Source organism: Gavialis gangeticus, unplaced genomic scaffold (assembly GCF_001723915.1).
Source record: "Gavialis gangeticus isolate Ggan-Ray unplaced genomic scaffold, GavGan_comp1, whole genome shotgun sequence".
Classification (NCBI taxonomy): Eukaryota; Metazoa; Chordata; order Crocodylia; family Gavialidae; genus Gavialis; species Gavialis gangeticus.
Window position 1 is genome coordinate 148,211,573 of NW_017729022.1, and position 22,529 is coordinate 148,234,101.

The following is a 22,529-nucleotide window of genomic DNA, read 5'->3' on the forward strand; positions in this document are numbered from 1 at the left end:
TTTAAAGGGGGGGGGGGGGGGGGGTGTTGACTGCAGTCTGGATGCTCACATGGTGCCTAGGTGTACCTGAAGTAGGTGAATACATTTTACTTGCCAGTGCTGAGAAAACTGAGGATGGAGGTAGAGAAGCAGTCAACTTCTATCTGCTAATATGGGCAGAAGTTGGCAGCTAAATCTATTTATGTTATTTGGAAGGAAATACCTATGCTTCAGACTGCAGGATAGTGCAGAGATATATGAGCTAGCTATAAGAACTCTTGCTGCAATAATATGCAGCTCTTCCTGGGCTTTTTTACCCTATTTGCAGGCTAATTTCTCGGTAAGGCAAATGGTTAGAGACTGTTTCCGGTAACTCATTAGAGCTAGCTCCAGTATTTCTACACTGCATTGCAGTCTGCAGAATACCCAGGTGATAGATTCCCTTGGTTAATGTATCTGTGTGAATGGCAGCTGGCTGCTGATCAAGGATGTTTTCAGATGCGAGTGGGAGTTTACAGGCCTAGAAAGAAACTGCAAAGGAGATGGAGAGCCTGGGTTTGGAAGGAATTCTGCAAGAAGGTGAAGTGTGAGTCAGTACATGCTGTAATACAGGTAGGGTCCACCTGCTTGCCTGCTTCTCCCTTTGAGCCTCCTTATACCTCCCATTTCTCACCTGCCATGGCTTTGATGTTGTTTGTTGTTGGGAATGGGGAGTCCTCAAGAGAGTAGCAGCCTCACAGGTATCCTGGTCTATCCAGTCAGGCCAGCCACCCTACCTTCTTGTGTCCAGTCACCCCCCGAACAGCACTCTGCCTTTAGGGTTGTACTCATGGATTTCTGAGGGCTTCAGCTACCATAGCTGAGGCCCCATTTTCCTCTCTGGCTGTGCCCTGCCTCAGTCTACCTATTAAGTCATCAGCTTCTGTGGTATCGGCTTTTCCTGGACAGCGGCCTCCCTTGCAGTCTGCCTCATTGCCAGATTCCACCTCACAGCTTCACGCTGTCCTCTGGCCCCTATATTAGGGCATACCCCGGCATCCTTATCCATAGCCTCTTCTACCCCTGTAGCCACACCCCAGTTTTCAGGTCACAAATCCAAACCAAATGAAAGAAACACAAGCTGGTGGCTTCAAAAGAAAACTAGTAGTCTTCCTCCTTGGGTGAATGCTGCCTACAGGTCTTATCTACTTAGGAGCCTTCTTCCCAGCTTCCCTGGGTGGCATATGCCTGTCTGTTTCCAGCAGCACCCACTTTTGTTTTCATGTCTCAGGCCAAATTAGCCAAATCAGTTCCAAATTCCATCAGCTGAGCTCAGTTGTTCAGGTCTGTGTGGAGTTACTACCAGCAAGTATCTTAGCTCTCAGACTCTTCAGCCTGGGGCTTCAGATACTCCCAAATCCATGGCAGGCATCCTATGAGCAAGCCCCAAGTCTGAAGGCCTTGGAGTTCATATGCCTCCTAGTCCCGCGGCACCTGCACTCTCAAGAGTTCCCCTCCCTGCTGCAGCCCCCACCTTATATGCCCCTGCTGGGTTTAAATCCCCCAACTTAGTCTCCTTCTGGTCACCTAACTCAGTGGTCTCCAAAGTGGGGTGCACGCAAGATGATCCATTGGGGTGCAAGAAGAAAATATTAGAACTTCTATTTAGATGTATATTTATATAAATATACATATATTGGGGGTGCATGCTCAAAAATTTTTTTCTGATAGGGGTGCACGAATATAAATATACATATATTGGGGGTGTGTGCTCAAAATTTTTTTACTGATAGGGGTGCACAATCAAAAAAGTTTGGAGACCACTGACCTAACTAGCTGGTCACCCAGTGACCAGCTGCAGCCAACTGCTTATTAACTGCCTGTCTTATCAGTCCTGGGCTCATTCCACCTATGCTGCTAATCTTAATTGCCTACTCTTGCAAGCCTCACTGGTAACAGTGGCACGCATTCCCTGTTACAGTGTTCATAAAGAAGGAACAATTGATCCCAATTTAAAGTTTTGGGTGATGGCCGGACAAGAGTGGGCAATGCCTGTGAGTTTTGTGCTGAAAATTTAAGGTTGAGCTGAAACTCTGGTTCCCAAAGTGCTGGTTACAAGTAAAAAAAAACATAGTGACCTGTGGGTTTTTGAGATGGAGTCTCTGGATGCCTTTGATACACACAGGGGCTTTGGTAGGCAGCTCTGTGTTCAGGGTAGCTGCTGCTACAGGTGTGTCCACCTGCACAAAGGTAGCACCTGGGGCAGTTGAGCTCTCCCCTCCCCCCATCAGGTACACTACTGGACATTACCTGACTCCATCAGGATTTGAACTATTAGCTCCATGAAGCCTAAGCATTTCAATCAGAAGACACTGAACATTAAGCAGCCAGCTATTCAGAGTATGTCTCAATGGGCTTTCGGTTCAATTCGGCACACTGTTTTCTCTTCCCTATCTGATTACTTTTAATACCATTTTGCCAGCAGAGGAAATTCTTTGAGATATTTATTATGAGATGTTACTCCTGCATCATAATACAGCTAGAACACATCAGATCATGCCCCACACTGCTTGCTTTCCTGTGAAGTCCCCCTAAACGTAGTAGAACAGCCCTCTTGAGCATTCCCCATGTAAGCGTTAAAGAACATTACACCCTAGTTATTTCAGGCTAACAGAACAGCTGATAGGCAATCATCCAACATGGCCACAACTCTGATCATCTCTTGAGGCTGCTGTGAGTTAGCCTTGGTACCAGGCCAGTCCCTCTCAGGAGTGCAACACAAGCTGAAAGGCACTCCTTCTCTCCCCTCCTACATCCTAAGGGTCCTCAAGAGACGCTGCAGAATTGAGATCTTGGACTCTGATATCTTCAGCAAAATATTCCTACAGCTGAGCCGAACATCATACCAACATTTCATAGTACCACACAGGACTCATTTCAGTCCCAGGCCTGCAAGGTTGTGAGCATATAACACATTATTTTGAGTGGGAGCTAAGAGCATTCAGCATCTGCAGAATCAAGCCTTTTCAAGGCTTTATCAAGCTGCTGAATTATAACAATTCGATAGTTTCACTCATTAAGAGAGGGTTTTTTTATGTTGAACCCCATGTTAGTCTTTCATCTGGCATCTTCAAAACCCGAATTCCACTCTAAACTGCCCATGTAAGTTCTGTGGACAGGGGACACTACTGTCAAAATTCGAGACAAGTTTCACAAGCCATTTTTGAGAGGTATGACTAGGGTCTGGTCTACACACTTACGTAGCTGCACATAACTAAGGGAACATCCTCCTTGCTCATTTCATTGGCTCTGCAAAGTTGAATACAGAACATTACACGGTCTGTGGAATTCATATTGCATTCTCTAGCAACATCCCCCTCACCCTCAGCCCCTCCATGATAATCCTGCTGTTGATAAGGCTCTTTGTATATTTTGTATAAATACAAACTATTCAGTGTTCAGCTGCTCTCAGCATTATATAGACAGTGTGAATAGTGTGAACTCTTCCTCTTTGTAATGAACACGTTTCAGCCCCATTTCTACTCCAAACTATAAGAGCGTCATGTTAAGCATTTTGCCAGGTGAGGCTAGTTTTGAAAAACCTTGCCTCCTAAAATAGTTGGGAATGGTCATTCTTTCTAACTTCCATTGGTACAGATGGGACTTACCAATATGCCAGGAGGAAGGTAGAATATTACTGCTTCAAAGCAAATGGACATCCTCATATTTCCGCTTTTTAAAAAATTACCAAGAGATTTAACATGGTTTGGATAGAGAGAACACTCATATTTCTTAAGATCAAATGATGCTCTAAGTACTAATTCCATGGATCTTTTTCTCCACTGGTAAAATCAGCTATTTTTCAAACTTCCCTATAATAAACCTAATCAAGTATATTTATCACAGAAGTCACCAGTAGTCTTTGTATTTGTAGCTATAATGTACTGATTATACACTGAATTACTGAACAATAGTAGCTTAGAATTCTTTAATGGTTTTCAGGCATTTACTCTGCATCTCACTCAAAATATGCAAGGCTGATATTCTCAAATTGGGATTTTCCTGCAGAGTTGGGAGCAGGGGGTAAGTCTCTCATGTGGTTTTCAGGAATTCTATAATTTACTTGCTTCATTTCAATTCCAAAGGCAACTTCTGCATTTTAAGCTCTAAATTTAGACACTATCTTACATGCATGCACTGAGTCTGATATAGGTTTGGTTCAGGCAGCCAGCAGTACAAACAATAATAGCAATAAATGCTGAGGCCCAAATATTGATGTCTTTTGTTGAGGAAAACTCCCAAATCCCCTTGGATTTAAATATAAACTCTTCTTGTTTAAGAATCACAGAATTTTGTCCATAGAGCTTTTTCTTGTATTTAAATTCTACATTAACGCCATTATGTTTGGACAAGTCAAGAGCACTATTAGCAAAATGGTTTTCTTAATGTTGCAGTTCAGTTTCTGGCACTGAAGCAGCTCTAGACATCTCCTCTGTGTAAGGCTTGTTCCTTTTCTCCTTACTAAGTACTCAGGAGGAAGTTGAAAGCAAGAATACAGAGGACCCGAAGACCCAGAACTCCTTCTCTATATGGAACAGGAGCTCCCAGGAAACTTGCTGGGGAGACTTTTAAAAGGCTTTGCAATCTCAGTGACACCATCAGAAAGAATATATCCCTAGGAAGCAATGCCCTTCAGAATCCTATGAGTTTCAGTAGTACTATGCAGGGATCCATACTATTACAACGTCAGATACTTTGCTTGTATCTTCCACAACAGTGGTTTTCAACTACTTCAGATTCAAGGAACCCCTCGAAAGTCTCAAGGTACCCTTTGGAAAATGCCAGCTCTGAGTTCTCACTCTTTTTTTTTTTTGACTACACTGAAATAATAGAACAAATTTTCTTTTGCAAAGACCTCAAGAAGGCCACAGTATGCCAGAACGTTGTTGACATTCTGTTTTTAACACTATTTGAAAGCTCTGAGATTATCTTGTGAATCATGTTTGCATACCTAACAGAGCTTCTGTTGCATGGCACCCTTGAAAAGATCTTGTAAATAGACAGCTGTGGCACCCTGGCCGAAAATCTCTGTTCTACAGTATCATTGCTCCCATCAGTTGTCCTTTGACTTTTAACATTGCAAACTCTGGCAGGGATGGAGAGGTGTAAAGTCTGTAACAATTCAGTTTTTGTAGTTTCTCAGATTTACAGCAACATAGCTGAGGTTATTCTGACTCTTAGAGTATAGAGGAACTATAGCTTTCCGTGCAGAGCTAGCTTTATCACTCTCAGCCATATTGTACAAAAAGAGCTAGTTAGAGTTGCCAGCATCTCACACAATATCTCTACTGTCAAGTGTCATCATCACAGTATAAAAGCAACATGCCACTTATTAGTGTAGAACAGGACATGGTTTAGTGGGCTTCCTACAAAGATCAGAGCCATTTAAAAATGCTTCTGGAAGCAGAGAATATAAAATAAAAGTATTGGCACTGGCACTTTTTTTTTTAATTCAAAGAGAGAAAAAAAATCCTTTGTTCTCAGAAATTGGCACTACTTATGTTTTCACAAAGCATTTATATACTTTGGAGAAAACACCAATTTATTCCAGGTGCCAAAAAAACTCTGAAAACAAAATTACATGCGGTGACTATGATTTCACAGAGTCTTGTATTACTGATCACTAGTAAGGAAGAACACCGAGCAAACTAAAAAGGAATTCCTTAGACAGTGTTTGTTAGGTTTATAATTGCCAGTGCTGCTGAACAGAGTATGAAGTTTTTTACACATCTGTATCACAGCTGATGAAGAGCTCATGAAAACTCCTGAAAGAATGTCCAAGCTGGTGCCTCAAGGATCATAGAAACATAGAATCATAGAAGTAGGGTCAGAAGGGACCTTGTAGATCTTCAAGTCTGACCCCCTGCCTGGGCAGGAGAAAAACTGGGCTCAAATGACTCCAGCCAGGTAGGCATCAAGCCTCTTCTTAAAGACCCCCAGGACAGGAGCCAGCACCACTTCCCTTGGAAAGATACAGCATTCTGGTTCATGTAGGTTCTATAAACTGTCCTACAGGCTGGCAATATATATTTTTTCTTATCCAAGGCACATATATGAAATATGCTCTTGCCATTCCTCTGGAGAACCTGAAGATTATGGTCAACATGGCTGTATTGTACACCATGGAGCCAAAAGGCACAAGACAAGGAACCTAGTAACTCTTCATATTGAATGTTCTGTCCTCAAAACAAAGAGTTGGGAGAGGATGCAGGGAGAAAGCACAGGGTAATGAACCTGTGGGTACTGACAGATCCAACCATAGGGAGAGACAACTGCAATTCTCCACTCACCTTGGCAGCAGGGCTCCCTAGAAAGCCATGCTGTCATTGTCTCCCACTCATGGATATCTCCTTTATTGAGGGGGCTACAGGTGCACAATAATAATAATTTAAAAAAACCTGGCATGAGGGAATGCTAGTTTTTGGACCAGTAGTGGTACTTAGGGTAGAGGGGGAAACCATGGCCCCAGCCCTACTGAGGGAGGTTACAAAAATAGCAACCACCGCTGCCACTGGCAGCCCAGCCCCTGCCATGGCCCAATGCACTGCCACTACCCAGGGCATGGAACTGCTTGGTTATGCCTGTGCCTTGAACTTTTTACCATTATTTCTGTTGTCAGAGCCAAAGAATCCAAGCAATCACTGTAGAAGTATGGGGCTTTCCATAGCCCTTTCAGGAAACACATGTACATCTATCTACATGTGCACTCAGGGAGTGTACTGCAGAGCTTCCCTCCACTTCTCTGCCTTCATTTGTTTTCTATTGCCCATGGAAGTGGAAACATGGAGCCCTCAGGTAATGGGTCAATTTTAATGAGCAAAATGAAGTGACAATATAATGGAATTAAATGCCGATCATCCTCCGCTTCTCATAATATTGCAGAAGCTGGACCTAAATTCTTTATCTAGGATGCCTTGATTTTTGAGATCTTTGGTTCGCCAGACTGGAAGACCTCTGGCAACTTCATGTAATAGTTTCTTTTTTTGAAAGAGTGAAGTAGATCCTGATTCAAGTACCACAGAATCCCCTCTCTACTAGTTTTATGTTCAAATCACCTTTAGCTTAGAAGATGCTTAGGACCAAACCTGCAACTGGTGTAAATTGATGCTCCTCCAGTGGAGTTAAAACAGCTCTACCAAATCACAACCTTTCTTTGGTTGGCCTTTCCCTATTCAAGGTCCAGGCTCTGGATTGCAGCTGAGTTGTGATAGAAGTAAAGTATAAATTGACTTTGCTAAGAGGTGGTTAGCTTACTTTAGGGTTCTGCTGTGAGACTATGTTGTATAACTGTTAACTTGAAGCAACAATGCCCAACAGTCCAATTATTATAAAAGCACTTGAAAATGATTTTGTGGAGAGCTTTATTTAGAAACACTTTAATTAAAATGAAAACTTCTGACAGTGATTCATGTGTGCTATGGTAGTTAAATTACTTTAAAATACAATTTCTAATTCAATTGGGTAATGAATTTATCATCAGTCCAGAAAAAAATATCAAATATATTTATAATTTGTCATTGTTGGATGTTGGCTTACGCTTGAATTCATGAGTCATGAGTTCAAGTCACTACAAAGGGGGCAAAAACAACCCACAAAAACCAACACAAAACCAGTTGATAAGCTGTTGTGAATTATCCCAAGATCCTTTTACATTATGAGAAGGCAGAGAATGTGGACTCAAAACCCACTGATTTGAAGACTGAATTAGAGAGTCAAGTAGCCACCATTTTTGAAAGGGATGGAATCACTACTTGGAAAGGACAGATATATTATTATCATTAGTATGATTTAATAAGACTAACATTAACAACATCAATAATAATATGCATTTATTTTTGTTGTGGTTGAGAGGCTCAAGTAAAGGTTAAACTTTCCCACTGAGCACATGTCCAGTGATAAAACAGACTCCAAAATTTTTTAAATTACAGTCTTAATTTAAATAAATCTGAGGTTATTGTTCTTGGAGATTATATCCCAAAAATACTTCCGAGAGAGTAAAGAACAATAGGCCCCTAACCATACTGATGTTGGAAGATACAGACTTCCGGTGAGAAAGGAACGGTGGGTAAAAGTCATGCTGATTAAGTGGGATGAAACTTCAAAACGAAGAAAGCAAAAGATACAGTTTAAGGGAGGCAAACTAGGTAAAGCAACAAACAGAAGGAAACAGTGCATAGGAAATAGGAGCTGCCGTACTGCATTAGTCGCATAGTTCAGCTAGGCCAGTATCCTGTTTCTGACAAGGCCTGCTGTAATTACTTTGCAAAAAAACCACAACAGGCAGATGTGGAACACTCTGCCTCTTATGGTAGGTCTCCTTCTAAAGGCGGAAGAGTTAAAGATGAGCTCAAAGCAAGAGGTTTACTGTGCCTTCCAGAATTTTTTTCAGCAATACCTGTAACAAGTCTAGATAAGTCTTGTCAGTCACTTAAGCATGCAGTCACTTTTTGGGAACAAGCCAGAAGAGTGCTACTTGTAGCAGAAAGGGCTAACCAGGATACAATCTTCAAAGCAGAGGTAAACTGTTGCTTAATTCACTTGTAAGTTCATACAAAAAGATCAAAGCTGCATAGATATGAGAAAATTGTTAGTCTGTTTGAAAAAAATCAAAAGGCCGACGAAAACACATGCTGTTGAAATCCACTGAGAATTTTTTAACCTTCAGATCTTTGCAGGCTTTGTTTACATGAACAGAACAATTTCTTGGCTGTGCTTGGGGAATGTGTTTACCTTGAAACAAGCTTATTCCACAGCTAGGTGAACTTAAGGCAAATGAACAATAATACTTTACATGAATGATATTTGCAACCTTCGCTCTGCATGGTGACCTACTTAGGCAGAGATTCTTCCACTAATTCGCTTGATCTGCATGTGTTTTTTATAAATATATGTGAAACATTTCTGTTTAATTTTCCAAGAGCCATGGCTAAAATGCCTGTGTCCTCATCTCATTATTTTTTCATGTCTTTGAAAGAGAGTATTGCAAGTAAACTGAAAAGCTGACCTGCTCAAGGAAGAGGAGTAGAGAAACAGAGGCTGAAGTTTGTATGAGTTCCTCTCCCTAAAGACACAGCTCAACATGAAGGGAAATGATGGGTGTGTATCCCCTCATAAAAGATGTATGTAAAGAAATGAGTTTAACAAATGCAGGAGAGGCTGGAAAGGAAAGGGAGCTCTCCTTTCACGTTTATCATTCAATCTTTGAGTTACAGCAAAACTAGGTTTCAGAATTTGATCAAGTGTATCAGTCTTCAAAATGTCAATTTGTTTTGTGCCTCGGCTTTGTTTGAAAATGGAGGACAATCATATCAGTGTTAACATCCTGTCTGTTTTCAAAGGAACATATAAATACCTGTTTGTGAGAATGGAGGCAATTAGCTGGTAGGTTGGCTTGCCACTGCAGCATTCTGTCAAGAACACTTTTATTACTCTACCAAATGTTTCCGATTCTCAAGTCAGTTGTAGCTGTATTCATTGTTTTTTGCAGTTTCCCAGAAGCAAATGCCACAGCAGTCAGGCCTGGAAGCTGCTGGATGTCAGCCACAAATTAGGGGTGGCCCCAAATAGAAAAGTAGCAGATGAATTTGCTTCCCAAGCTTATGCCCAGTGCTGAAAAAGAAAGAGATGTACTTGAAAGTTTCATAGTGTAAAGTGATATGGGCACAGGGAGATAAATCCACAGTATATAATAACCCCCCCACCAAAACCAAACCAAACCAAACAAAACAAAACCAAACAAAACAAAATACATGCACTTGTGTCAAACCACGAATGGAATTTTACACACATGCAGGCATCCATGAAAGTATATTCCACTGTAGTACATAATCATTACACTGACATTCATTGTAATCTAGTTGAGAGAATCTTGAATTTGCAGAAGTCTCTAACCTGCATAACTAAACTACTACTTTCACTACATGAGTCACCTTTGAATTGCAAAATGACATGTGATGTTCTGCCATACATGAATTATGCTGTTACAGAATAGCATTTACAAAACTTTGGCAAGTAAAGGTACTTTTAATTAAAATGAATAATGAGCATCATCTTAAACTAGACTCAATTTCTATCCAGATTTTTTAAGCAAGTTACAAGTTCAAAATACCATCATGCATTTCACTATTACTGCTGCACTACTGCCAATTTGTGGGGGTTCCCAGTCATATTATCCTATGTGAAAAATATACACATGCCACTTCTGCGAAAGAAATGTAGCAACAATAAGAGAAACTGATGAAGCACAAAGGGCTAGACCAGTGGCAGCCACCCTATCTGGTAGGTGTGCTACAAATTAAGCCCTATGCCCTGCAGGGGCTACTCCCATCCTCTTCCCCTGCCTGATCCACCACTCTACTCTCTGCTCCCTGAATTGTGCTTCCTCTCTGATCTTTGCTTTGTTTTCTGCTCCCTGCTCTATATGCTGCTGTCTTGTTTTCCTCCTCCTTGATATGCTGCATGCCACATAGGCTAAAAAGCCCAAGGCAGAACCAATCTTAGTTATGTGGTTTTCTGTAAGCAGCTCAGTTTAGATCAGTGGTGAACAGAACACACATTTGCCTTTTGGTGGGGGGCCAAACCTTAGACCAGGGTCCATCATTTTTAAATCTGTCTATGTGTGCAGAACTTCTGTTCTGTTACAGGTATAGACTGGTTTTGTGTGCTGAACTGTTATGGAAAGAGACCAATTTCTGATCACTTACACCATTAAAAGTGTAATATCTGTACCTGGCTATAGAGGTTGCCTGTGCCATTTTGGGCACATATAGTATAAGCTAGCCACCCCTGAACTAGATCTACATAGAGGACATGCCCTGAGGTAGACAAGCAGGATATCTATACAAAACATAGCAAGAGTCAGACACTTTATAATGGGATTAATGAAAGGCAGCAAAAGTTGACTGGGGAGCTCCCTAAGCTAGCCAAGGACAGGTATGTGGCATAAACCCCACCCTTCTCTGGCACTTCTCAAGCAAATCCTAGGACGTCATTCTCCAGTTGTACTCGGCCTTGGTGAGGCCACAGTTACAGTACTGCATCTAGTTTGGGGCTCCACAATTCAAAAAGGATGTGGAGAAGCTTGAGAGGGTGCAGAGGAGAGCCACGCACATGATCGGAGGTCAGGGAAGCAGACTGTATAAAGAGAGGCTGAGAGCAATGGGACTCTTCAGCCTAGAAAAGCGCAGGCTTGGGTGATCTGGTGGCCACATATAAGTTCATCAGGGTGCTCACCAGGATCTGGGGGAACGTTTATTCACCAGAGTGCCCCAAGGGATGACAAGGATGAACGGTCACAAACTCCTCCATATACCGTTTCAGGCTGGACATAAGGAAGAACTTCTTTACTGTCCGGACCCCCTAGGTTTGGAATAGACTGCCACTGGAGGTGATTCAAACACCTACTCTGAATGCCTTCAAAAGACATCTGGATGTTTATCTTGATGGGATTCTATGCTCCCTGCTGACTTCCTGCCCCTGGGGCAGGGGGCTGGACTCAATGATCTTCCAAAGTCCCTTCCAGCCTTAATGTCTATGAAATCTATGAAATCTAACCAAAACATGAAAGCAAAAATAAGAAATGAAAAAGGCTGAACTTAACTTGTTCTGGTCCTTTGGGGTCACTGCAGTCATTGCTCCATGCTGCAGTCAAGGTGTCTCAGCCATCCTCACCTGGGTGCCGGTTAGCCTTGGGGCCTCATCAAGGTGAGGGTGGGGTCCTGTCCAGAGACCACTTTGCCTCCGTGCAACCCTCATATCACCGCTGGCCTCTGGCCTCCAAGAGACCTCTTTGGCAGCTGCCCCAAACTGCTCTTATTCCCCCTCTCCTTCAGGGATGGGCAATTCTGACTGGCTTGGATGGCCATGTTCCTAATCACCCACTGCTGGGGAATATTCCCCCAACTGGAGCTTACTGTTGGGGCTGCACCAGCTGTGCTGGCTTCCAGCTGGCTGGTGAAACTGTGCCACAGCTGCATCTTCACTGGAGTTGGTGGGGGGGAGGGTTGGAACTCCTGGGTTGGAAGCGGCTCAGACACACTCCTCCCCAAAGTAGTGGGTTCTGACCCCTTACGTGCCTACATCAGCTTTTCCAAAAGACATGAAGGAATGGGGCTCTTTCATGGGACGGGGTCCTCAGGGATGACCATGATAACCCTAGGTCCCCTTGACTGTGCCAGTTCTGCCCAATGGGCACCCTCTTTCTCTCCTGCCACGGCTCGGTGTAACTGTAATAGATGGGGCGGCTGCCCTCAAGATTGTAAGTTGCACATGGTACTGATGGACCCCACTGCACCCTGTGGGTTCTCGGACCCACACTGGACCAGTGGACCCCAACTGGAACCACACTGTGGGACCCACAGTGTGGATCATGCGAGGTCCAGAGGAGGGCCACTCGCATGATCAGGGGGCAGCAGGGCAGGCCCTATGAGGAAAGACTACAGGACCTGAACCTGTTCAGCCTACACAAAAGATGGCTGAGAGGGGATCTGGTGGCCACCTACAAACTTGCCAAGGGGAACCAGCAGGCAATGGGGGAGTCCCTGTTCCCCCAAGCACTACCGGGAGTTACAAGGAATAATGGCCATAAGCTGATGAAGAGTAGGTTCAGGCGAGATATCAGGAGGCACTAGTTCACAGTTAGGGTGGCTAGGAGCTGGAACCAACTTCTTGGGAAGTGGTGCTCGCCCCTACCCTGAGGATTTTCAAAAGGAGGCTAGACAAATTTGCTGATGACACTAAGATGTGGGGGGATGTGGGCACACTAGAAGGAAGCAACAGGCTAAAATCTGACCTAGACAGGTTCAAGGGTGGGCGGATGAGAATAGGATGGGTTTCAACACAGACAAGTGCAAGGTGATGCACCTGGGGAGGAACAACCAGCACCATACCTACAGGTTGGGGAACTCCCCTCTTGTCAGCACGGAGGCAGGAAAGGATCTTGGAGTCATCATTGACTCCAAGATGAACATGGGTTGGCAGTGTGGGGAGGCAGTTAGGAAGGCCAACTGTACCTTGTCATGCATCCACAGATGCATTTCAAGCAGATCCAAAGAGGTGATCCTCCCCCTCTATGCGGCACTGGTCAGGCCGCAGTTGGAGTACTGCATCCAGTTCTGGGCGCCGCACTGCAAGAGGGATGTGGACAGCATGGAGAGGGTCCAGAGGAGGGCCACTCGCATGATCAGGGGACAGCAGGGCAGGCCCTATGAGGAGAGGCTATGGGACCTGAACCTGTTCAGCCTCCAAAAGAGAAGGCTGAGGGGGGATCTTGTGGCCTGTTATAAACTAGTCAGGGGGGATCAGCAGGCATTGGGGGAGTCACTGTTCCCCCGAGCACCACCAGGAGTGACCAGGAATAACGGTCACAAGCTGGCAGAGGGTAGGTTTAGGTTAGACATCAGGAGGCGCTATTTCACGGTCAGGGTGGCTAGGGTCTGGAACCAACTTCCAAGAGAAGTAGTGCAGGCTCCTACCCTGGGGGTCTTTAAGAGGAGGTTAGATGAACACCTTGCTGGGGTCGTTTGACCCCAGTACTCTTTCCTGCCATGGCAGGGGGTCAGACTAGATCATCTGCTCAGGTCCCTTCTGACCCTAGAAACTATGAAACAATCACCTAGCTGGGTCCCTTCTGACCCTAGAAACTATGAAACAATCACCTAGCTGGGGTCATTTGACCCCAGCATTCTTTCCTGCCCATGGCAGGGGGTTGGACTTGATGACCTGCTTAGGTCCCTTCCGACCCTACGTATCATGAAACTATGAAACTATGAACTAGGGTCGAGCAGCCAGAGCAGAGTTAGGAACCTGAGGACCTGCCCTAGGTTTCTGAGTGGAGCATATTGTAGTGGGTACAAACCCCTTTGACTCGCCTCTGTCCCTAAGGCATGACCCCTTCTGTCCCTGATTTTTCCAGTCTGTCCTTCTCTCATGAGTTTGTACCCCCCACTTTAGGCCTTGCTCCAAGTACCAAATTATTAACTTCCACATTACCTTTTCTATGGAGCTTCTGCCTTGTTGAAAGTACTACAAACTGACCTGGAAAAGGCACCCTTTTTTCTGAATAATACTGTTTATATGGAGTTAGACCAATGTAATTGTAGCAGTGTTATTGTAATAATTATGCTGGTAAATGTCCTCATGAAAACAACCCTTATACACCGCCTACTGTGATCTATTCCATTGGATTACATGTACACGGCTGAAGACCCAGAGCAACACAGAATATGCAACTAACTACACCAGCTTGTTTGAGTTAGTAACCTATTTACATTTGTATAGTTCATTGCAAGAATGATCAGCTCCTGCGCAAAATGTATCAGCTTCTATATCAAATCACTGTCACTCACAATCTGGCACTGTAAAAGTTTTTAGCTCCAAAACTGTAAGTTGGGTACTATATTATTTCACCAGCTACCTTGAATTTAACAGATATGCAACTGTTTGATCATGAAAATCCACCTGCATACAGCTATATTTAAAGTGCCTAAATAGAGACAGCTGTAACAACATGTGTTTAATGTTCATCCTCTCCCACCTTTAAAAGGAGGCCCTAGTCCTACACACTCACATTTGCAACAGTATTCCCACTGATTTCAGTGAGGTTTTGCCTGCATGTAGATTAATTCTATGAGTAACGGTTGGAAGAATGGACTCTTAAGCCAGGGCCATGTACCACATGCTTCTGCTGGTATAAGCATGTTCATCAGACCTGGGATTAAGTTTGATTGGTGGCTGACAGTAGCATCTAATGTAGACCTTTGTATGCTGGTAGAGGTAGCAGATAACCTCTGCCCTGAATAAAAGGGAAAATTCTTCACTGGGATAAAAAGTGAAATTCCATTGGAGGTAGTTCATGTTTGCATCAGTCATAAATTTGTCTCCAAACCTCTTGCATGTATTCTTGCATTCATTCTTTGGTCATAGTTTTGTAGAACTAGGTAAGCAGTTAGACCCATCATTCTAATAATGCTCCACATTCTTCTGCGCAAGCAGGACGGGGAGCAGATATATTCACAATATGAGACAAGTAAGACTGAAGTCAGACCGTGTGTCAATAGAACAGTTCCCAGTTGCACTGTGGAAGATTTTAACAGAGCCTCCACAAAACTCTGTCAGAACTACTGTCACGTAAAAAAAAAAGAATGGAAAAACAAAGCATATCTTGAGATACTTTAGATGTCCCCTATCTTGAATAGCAGTCATACCCATTAATTCCAACAACTAAATCTGGTGGCTACAGAATGGAAATTTGGGACCAAGTCCTAGTGAGGTCAATGTCAGCTTTGCCATTCAGGTCAGTGGGAAGAGGATTAAGTCCTGAGTGCGAATTAGATTTATTTTGTACACCCATGGAATTCATATCATCTCTGATTTTTACTCCATTTCTCCCCTGGCTTGTACACCCTACACCTGCTTGTCAGCAAGTTACAAACAACAAAATAATAATAACGATGAGCCTTTCTACTATGGGCCGTGAATATTTTAAAAGTAGAGAACTATTTTAGAGTTTCAGATGGTACAACAAAGGCCAGCAACAGCCATAACACGTCTTGATGGACAGCAGCCCACTAGGTTTTCTCACATTTTGTAACAGAAACCAGGCACAACTCAAAATTAGAGTTAATAACCTTTTCAAACAGCAGGAGGTCTCATTCTCCTCTCAGTTACACAAACAGAAAGCCATAGTAACTCCATTAAAGTCAAGGTGGAAAAAGGTGAAAAAACCCACATAATGACCAAACAGTATTTTTCTTATTTGATAGTGGCTTTTGCCTATTTTAAAATATGTTAGACATTATTAAAAGCAACTGAGAACTAAAAGTGCAGAACTAAGGCCTTTAAGAAAATGTATTTGTATTTTGTTTTAATTCCAAAAATGGGTTTTACTAAGCTCCATCTTACTAATGAACGTGTTCACAAACCAAGGGCTAAATTCTGCAAAGGTAGCCATAGGAACAAACAGATGCTGGATAATCTACCTCTCTTACTAGTCAGAGTGGGCTTCCCTAGAGCTGGCTGGGGGAAGATACACAGGATCAACACATCTCTTACTAGTGTTTCCTCCTGACAGAATTGTTTAGTTGGGTGAATGAACAGGTGACATGTTTACACTGGTGTAAAAAGTAGCAGACATGATGCAAAACTCTAAACCAGGATAGCTTTGCACAGTCTACTGAAGAATCCTCCTTTGAATAAGGAATCATGGGTAAACTGCAGCAATATAAATTACACCAGTTTAAGTTTTGTCTGTCCATATCCTTCCCATGTAGCCATTTGGTATAGGTAAATAGGTTACAGGCCTGCTCTTCTACTACCTAGGCTAGGGACAGACATTCAAAAAGCCTGAGCCTCAGCTGATTCAATCTTTGCAGGTTACTCTAACCTGGCTAGGCTGAACTGGTTTGTAACTGTACAGATATCCCAGACATGCAGGCACATGCCTACAGTGGCTCAGGCTAGAAGCTGGGGGTGCTAGAGCAGCCCTCCCTTCCCTTGCATAGGGCTGAGCTGAAGGGGGTGTGGCCAGGCCCCAGCAGGATGCTGTGATTAGGGAGGGGTCCCCTCCTTGGTAACAAAGGATTTATTAGCTTTGTTATCAATATTTAACACCCCATCAGAAAACAAGGCTCGCTCACTACAAGTTCTTCTTGAACAGCTATTTTTCAAAGGAAGGAATGCGGGGACATTGCCAGCTGAGCTGTTGATTACCTCCAAAAAGCCCTAAGCAGACACTGTCCTATCTGTCTTACACAGCATTAGCTAGCATACCACATGCAGGTTATAGTCCGTACTGTGGGAGACAGGAGGAAAGGATCTCTGCTTAAGCAGTGAGTGGTGAGATCGGGGCATGGGGAAGCCAGAAGACCCTGCTGTGCCTGCAATTCTGTACTGGAGTGGCAGCCAGGGAGCAGAGGGGAGGGGCCAGCCCTGCTGTGGAACAGAGAGCCCCACCCAGCCCAGACAGCATGCTGGGATGCTGGGGTTTAGCTTAAACCAGCCGAGGGTCTGGGATAGTTGTTGCATAAACTGGTTTGACCCAAATCAGTTAAGTCTGATACTACATTCAACCAGGTTTATCTCAAACTGGTTTCAGCCATTTTCAGACCTCTGTTCCGTTACAGGTTTAAACCAGTTTCGGATCACTTAAATCTGTTTATAAGTAATGTCTGTCCCTAGCCCTAGTGGTAAAGTCCAGTTATACTTACTTTATTTTCCTGATCTTGGTGTAATTTATGTTAGTATACAAAACAGATGTAAATTTTGTGGGGTATATGTTTATCTGCCCATGTATCATGTCTACCCTCAGAGGTCAAACAACCAGGGGCTGCACCCAGGGTCTGGCAGTGGCTGAGCTGCTGGTGGCAACTACAGCAGGTAGGCCAGAAGCAGCATCAGCTGCCATTCTTGCGCCCCCTCTAAGTGAGTGCCCGGGGCTGGTCCCTCAGCAAAGACATGTTTATCTGTACAGTTTGTTTTGCTGGGGTTGGTGAAGGCTACTACACCAATACAGATGGTAAACTTTCTGGTTCACCACACTAGAAGCACTTTGCCCATAGAGTACAGCACTATAGACACTAATGTGCTCTTAATGTAAACTATCATCTTAGATTGTTAATGGATTTTGTTGGCATAGCCATGTCAGTTAAGAACATGAAAAAACATTCACACCTGAACCAATTGTTATACTGGCAAAATGGCGTTCTGCAGACATGGCTTGCTCTAGCAAAAAGAATTCTTTCATTGGTATAGCTCGTTAGGAGTGTTCAACCTTTTTTGGTTGGTGTACCCCCAGTGGCCGGTCAAGAAGCAGGGAGTCCCCCAGCCGGTCAACAAGGGCGGGGGTGGCTGGTGGCCAATTGACAAGCGGGTTTATTGATGAGTTGGGAGAGTGGGGTTTCCCTCACACGCAGCGGCAAAACTGGAAATGCCAACAGCAAAATCCGAAGTGCCGATGGCAAAACTGGAAGTGTTCCCCGCTTCTCCGCACCACTGCCATGTACCCCCTGGAGTCTTCCCAAGTACCCTCAGGGGTATGTGTACCCCTGGTTGACAGCCCCATGCTTATGTCATTCAGGACTCCTACCAATGTAGGCTGCACCTCCACTACAGGGGGCTTTACCAGTATGGCTACACCAATAAAGCCTTTGTAATAGCGACAAGTCGTTAGTCAACTAGGGATCACTGCTCAAACTCACAGACCACCCCCAGCTGGGCCTAACGGTACTGACTGTCCTCATAAACTTTTTCATGGAGGCTCTGGAGGCTCTACTCCAGGCACGGGCAATTATTTTGGGCGGAGGGCCGCTTGATGAGTTTTGGTGAGCTTTTGAGGGCTGCATGGGTAGCCCCGCCCCTTCAGTTGCCCCACCCCCTGGTCACCCACTTTGGACCAGAAGTTCTGCCCCCTAACTCCTAACCTTTGCCCCCAGAAGTCCCTCCCCTTGCCCCTGGAAGTACTCCTTTAGGAGAGGTGGCCTTGGAACCTGACCCCTCCCATAAGCAAGGACCCAGCCCACCCCATCAGGCCCTAGGCATCAAAAGCTGGCCAAGCCCCCGCACCCATGACTGGTGCCAGCATCATCTGGTTCTGACCCATCCTAGCCTGCCCCAGAACCATCCCCCTGTGGCATAGCAGAAGCCAGCCCAGGCCCAGGTCTCCTCACCAGCACAGCACCCTCCAGTTCTGTGGTACCCCTCTTGTCCCGAGCTGCAGGGGGTTCAGCCACAGCTTTCCCTCCTCAGTGTGGCCCAGCCAGCCCATCCTGTCCCCTATCAAGCAGTGGCTTCCACACGTGCTGCTGCACTTCCCCCTACCTGTGCCAGCTTGTCCCAAAAGGCAGGAGGCTCTGCCACCGCTTCTGCTGGCCAGTGCCGACCCAGCTGGGCCCCGTCCCCAGCAGCACATAGGAAGCCGGCTTCAGCAGCATGCTGCTCCGAATGAGACAGGCCCAGCCAGCTCAGCATTGCCCAGGAAAAGCGGCATGCAGCTGAAGTCGGTTTCCCATGTGCTGCTGGGGACAGAAGGAGTCCAGCCAGGTCTGCACCAGCCAGCAGAAGCCACAGTGGAGCCATGTGCTGCTCAGGACAGGACAAGCCTGGCCGGAGTGGTAGGGGCTCAGCTGCATTTTCCCTCTACCTGCTCTGGTCAGTCCTGAGTGGCACATGGCTCCGCTGCCGCTTCTGCTGGCCAGTGCCGACCCGGGCGAGCTCGTCCTGTCCTCATCAGTACATGGGAATCTGGCTTTAGCTGCATGCTGCTCCGGATGGGATGGACCCAGCCAGGTCTGCACTGGCCAGCAGAAGCGGTGGAGCAGTGTGCCGCTCGGGACTGACCGGTGCAGGCACGGGGAAAGTGCAGCTGAGCCCCTGCTGCTCCAGCCAGGCTTGTCCCGTCCTGAATGGCACATGACTCCGCCACCACCTCTCCTCCCTGATGCTGACTGGGCTGGAGCTGTGGCCCAGCTGCTGCTTCCCCTCCCCACAGGGTGGCAGTGCTGGCCACCCTGACCCTGTATGGCCCGAGCGGCATGGCACAAGCCTGCCCAGCAGCCACTTTCCTGGGCTTACCTGCAGGGCAGGGCCCTTTCCAGTCCCATGCAACAAAGCAGAACCCGGCCCAGACGCTGTTTCCCCTCACCGGTGCCGCAGGTTCTGACCCAGCCACTCCTGCCCCTCTCAAACTCTAAACGTGGCCTAAGCCAAGGGCGGGGTGAGGCCAGCTGGGTCAGGCTGAGGTCAGGGTTGGTTGCTTCGCAACCAGAACCCAAGTAAACAGCCTGACGTGTGGTGACTGCCACTAGAGGCTTTTAGGAAGGCAGCCGCCATTACCTGGGTTTTGAAGGGGCTCCGTGGGCCAGAGGGAAGTGGATGGTGGGCCGCATCTGGCTCATGGGCCATATTTTGCCCATCCCTGCTCTACTCACATTCTCTTCCTTTCCCTGTTTTACATGCTATGCAAATATCTAAAGGGCGATTATAGAGAGGATGGAGATGGGCTTTTCTCTGTAGCTATAGGAGACAGGACTTGGAGCAAAGGCCTCAAGCTGCGGCAGAGGAAATTTAAGTTGGAGATCAGGAGGAACTTTCTGACTATGAGGTTGATCAAACACTGGAACAGTCTTGACCTAGAGAAGTTGTGGTGTAGCTGTATTGATATACTGTGGAGAAGACCAGGTTGGATAGACACTTGGCTGGGATAGTTCAGTCAGGGATGGACTAGATGCCCTTGTGATGTCCTTTCCAGCTCTATTTTCCTATGATCCTATCCAGGGCAGGATTTGGTCTAAAATATGTTTTCACATCTAGTCAGCCATAGCCTGCTCTCACTTGTCTGAAATCTGTTGGGTGACTGTAGATTTTACTAGTGTAATTGAAAGAAGGTTTAACCCATACTGAAAGGCAAAACTATTTGCCTATCATGGAGTTATGAAACATCACCTTTGTAGTAAGCAACGATTGCCTGAAATACACAATGGTTGTGCTTTCTTTGAGGAAATCCTCATTGTCTTTACTCAGTGCAGGGTTAATATAGATTGCAACAACTGCACTCATGTATTTTCAGTAATGGCTGATATCAGCAAAATTGTTTTTATGATTTTTTTAATTGATGTGATAATTGGGTCAAACACAATGTAATCTGGGACATGACAAACTGCCATGTTTACATTATAAAAAAAAGCTTTTATTACTATTACCATAATACAAGACAAAGTCATAATTAATGTAATTTGCAAATATGTTATTACATTAGTTATGCTATGCAAATCAAACAGTACAAACAATTGTTTTAATGTATCCTCGATATTCACCACATACTTTGTGTAATAAGAATGATTCTTTTGTAGCTGCCTGTTAAAATCCCTTAATCATCTTCCATAATGACATTTTTATAATAAAACATGAGGAAGGAGTTTGATGTGATTCCCTGTGAAAAAGGTGAGCAGGGAGAATTGTGTTAAAATTAATTTTTTTTTCTAATACATTACCACTTCAGGAAGATAGAACTAATTGGAATAAGGCTGACACAATAGTTCATTAAGTATTGGGATTTATTAAAAAACCTTCTTGACAGGGAGGTGGACAGCTTTAAAACAAATGGGCTAAATTCATTACTGGTGTAGCTCCGTTGAATCTTAATGAATTTATTTTTTTTTTCCCCCCTGACTCTAATCATGCCATCTTGAGCCATTCCTGAAGGAGCTGCAGGACTTGGCCCTTTGTGCCCTTCTGGGTAAGTGTACCTATTCTGGTATGAGTTACTGTGCTAGATCTTCAGCCTGTGTAAATCAGTGTGGATCTCTTGACTTTAGTAGTATTGCATCAGTTCATGTTAATTAAAAAAAGTCAGATGTGGAGGAAACAGCTTGATTGCGTCAGAAATCTGTCAATGTATGCATTCCCTGACTTTTCAAAAACTGGAAGCCAGATCCCTTGCTGTGTTTCTCTGTGTGTCCAGAAGGAATAAAACATTGACACTAAAGTTGTCAAGAGCAGTGGTCAGCAGTGTTTTCTTGCAGCTGGCCAAAATGAATCTGCTCAGGTCCAACGCAGGCCAGCGCTAGGATCCAGCTGCTGCTGTTGCCACTTCACACTGCAGCATGGCATGGGAGAAGCTCCCTGCTACACAATGCCCTCTGGCTTTGGGAACTGAATCCAGCCCACAGATCAGAGGTTACCAACCCTGACTCTAGGAATCACAGTTTTACTTTTTTAGTATGACCTCCATTTCTAGGCATTCTCGTGTAGGCGTGAGGATAGAATTTGGGAGTGTCAACTAAGCTCTACTTTCTGAGTTGCACACGGAACGCTAAGTCCTCAATTAACGTGAACTAATGCAATACTACTAAAGTCAAGAGCTCTGCACTGATTTATACAGGCTGAAGAGGAGGAAACATCTTGATTGTGTCAGAAATCTGTCAATGTATGCCTTCCCTGACTTAAATTGGTCCAATCAGCCCATCTCTTGCCCTTCAAATTGCAGCTTTAAGCAGAAAACATATCATATGGAGAAGCTATTACCTTTCTGATTTATTCCATACCTGGCTACAGAGGTTGAGCTGCATTGTGGTCACAAAGGGCTTAGAGATTACTATAAAAGGAGGCGGATCTGTAGGTAGCCACTTTCTTGTCTGCACAACTCCTGGGCCCAGATTTCTGGTTTGGGTTTGTGGATTTAATCCAATTTTGCCCTCTTTCATAAGGAAGCAGTGAAGGACACATGCTCTTGTATTAACCTGATTGGGGGCCATGGGGTGGATCCTCAGCTGCTGGAAATAGAAATATACAGTCGTATCAACTTGTACCTTCTGAGGCTCTGTAAACAAATTTCTGCCTTCTTATGTCTGTCATAAATTCCTACTTCAACAGTAATTTCAATCTGCAAATAACAATGGCCTGGTTCTTCTTTCATTGGCATGTAAGCTAGGCTTTGTGCAGACATTATAGCTAAAAGTTCAGGGGGTTAGACTGGATTAAAAATAGCCCCTGATCTAAAGTAAGTCAGGGTTGGGGGA

General features: G+C 44.7%; 1 long non-coding RNA gene across 1 annotated transcript in view; it reads left to right on the top strand.

Moving 5' to 3' along the window:
• The window catches only part of LOC109296751, a 23,679-nt gene extending 5,623 nt beyond the window's left edge, over positions 1–18,056 (top strand). Inside the window, exons 2-3 of the long non-coding RNA XR_002097043.1 lie at positions 14,955–14,961; positions 18,046–18,056. This is a non-coding gene — a long non-coding RNA (uncharacterized LOC109296751). The remainder of the gene's footprint in view (positions 1–14,954; positions 14,962–18,045) is intronic.
• The last annotated feature ends 4,473 nt before the right edge of the window (positions 18,057–22,529 follow it).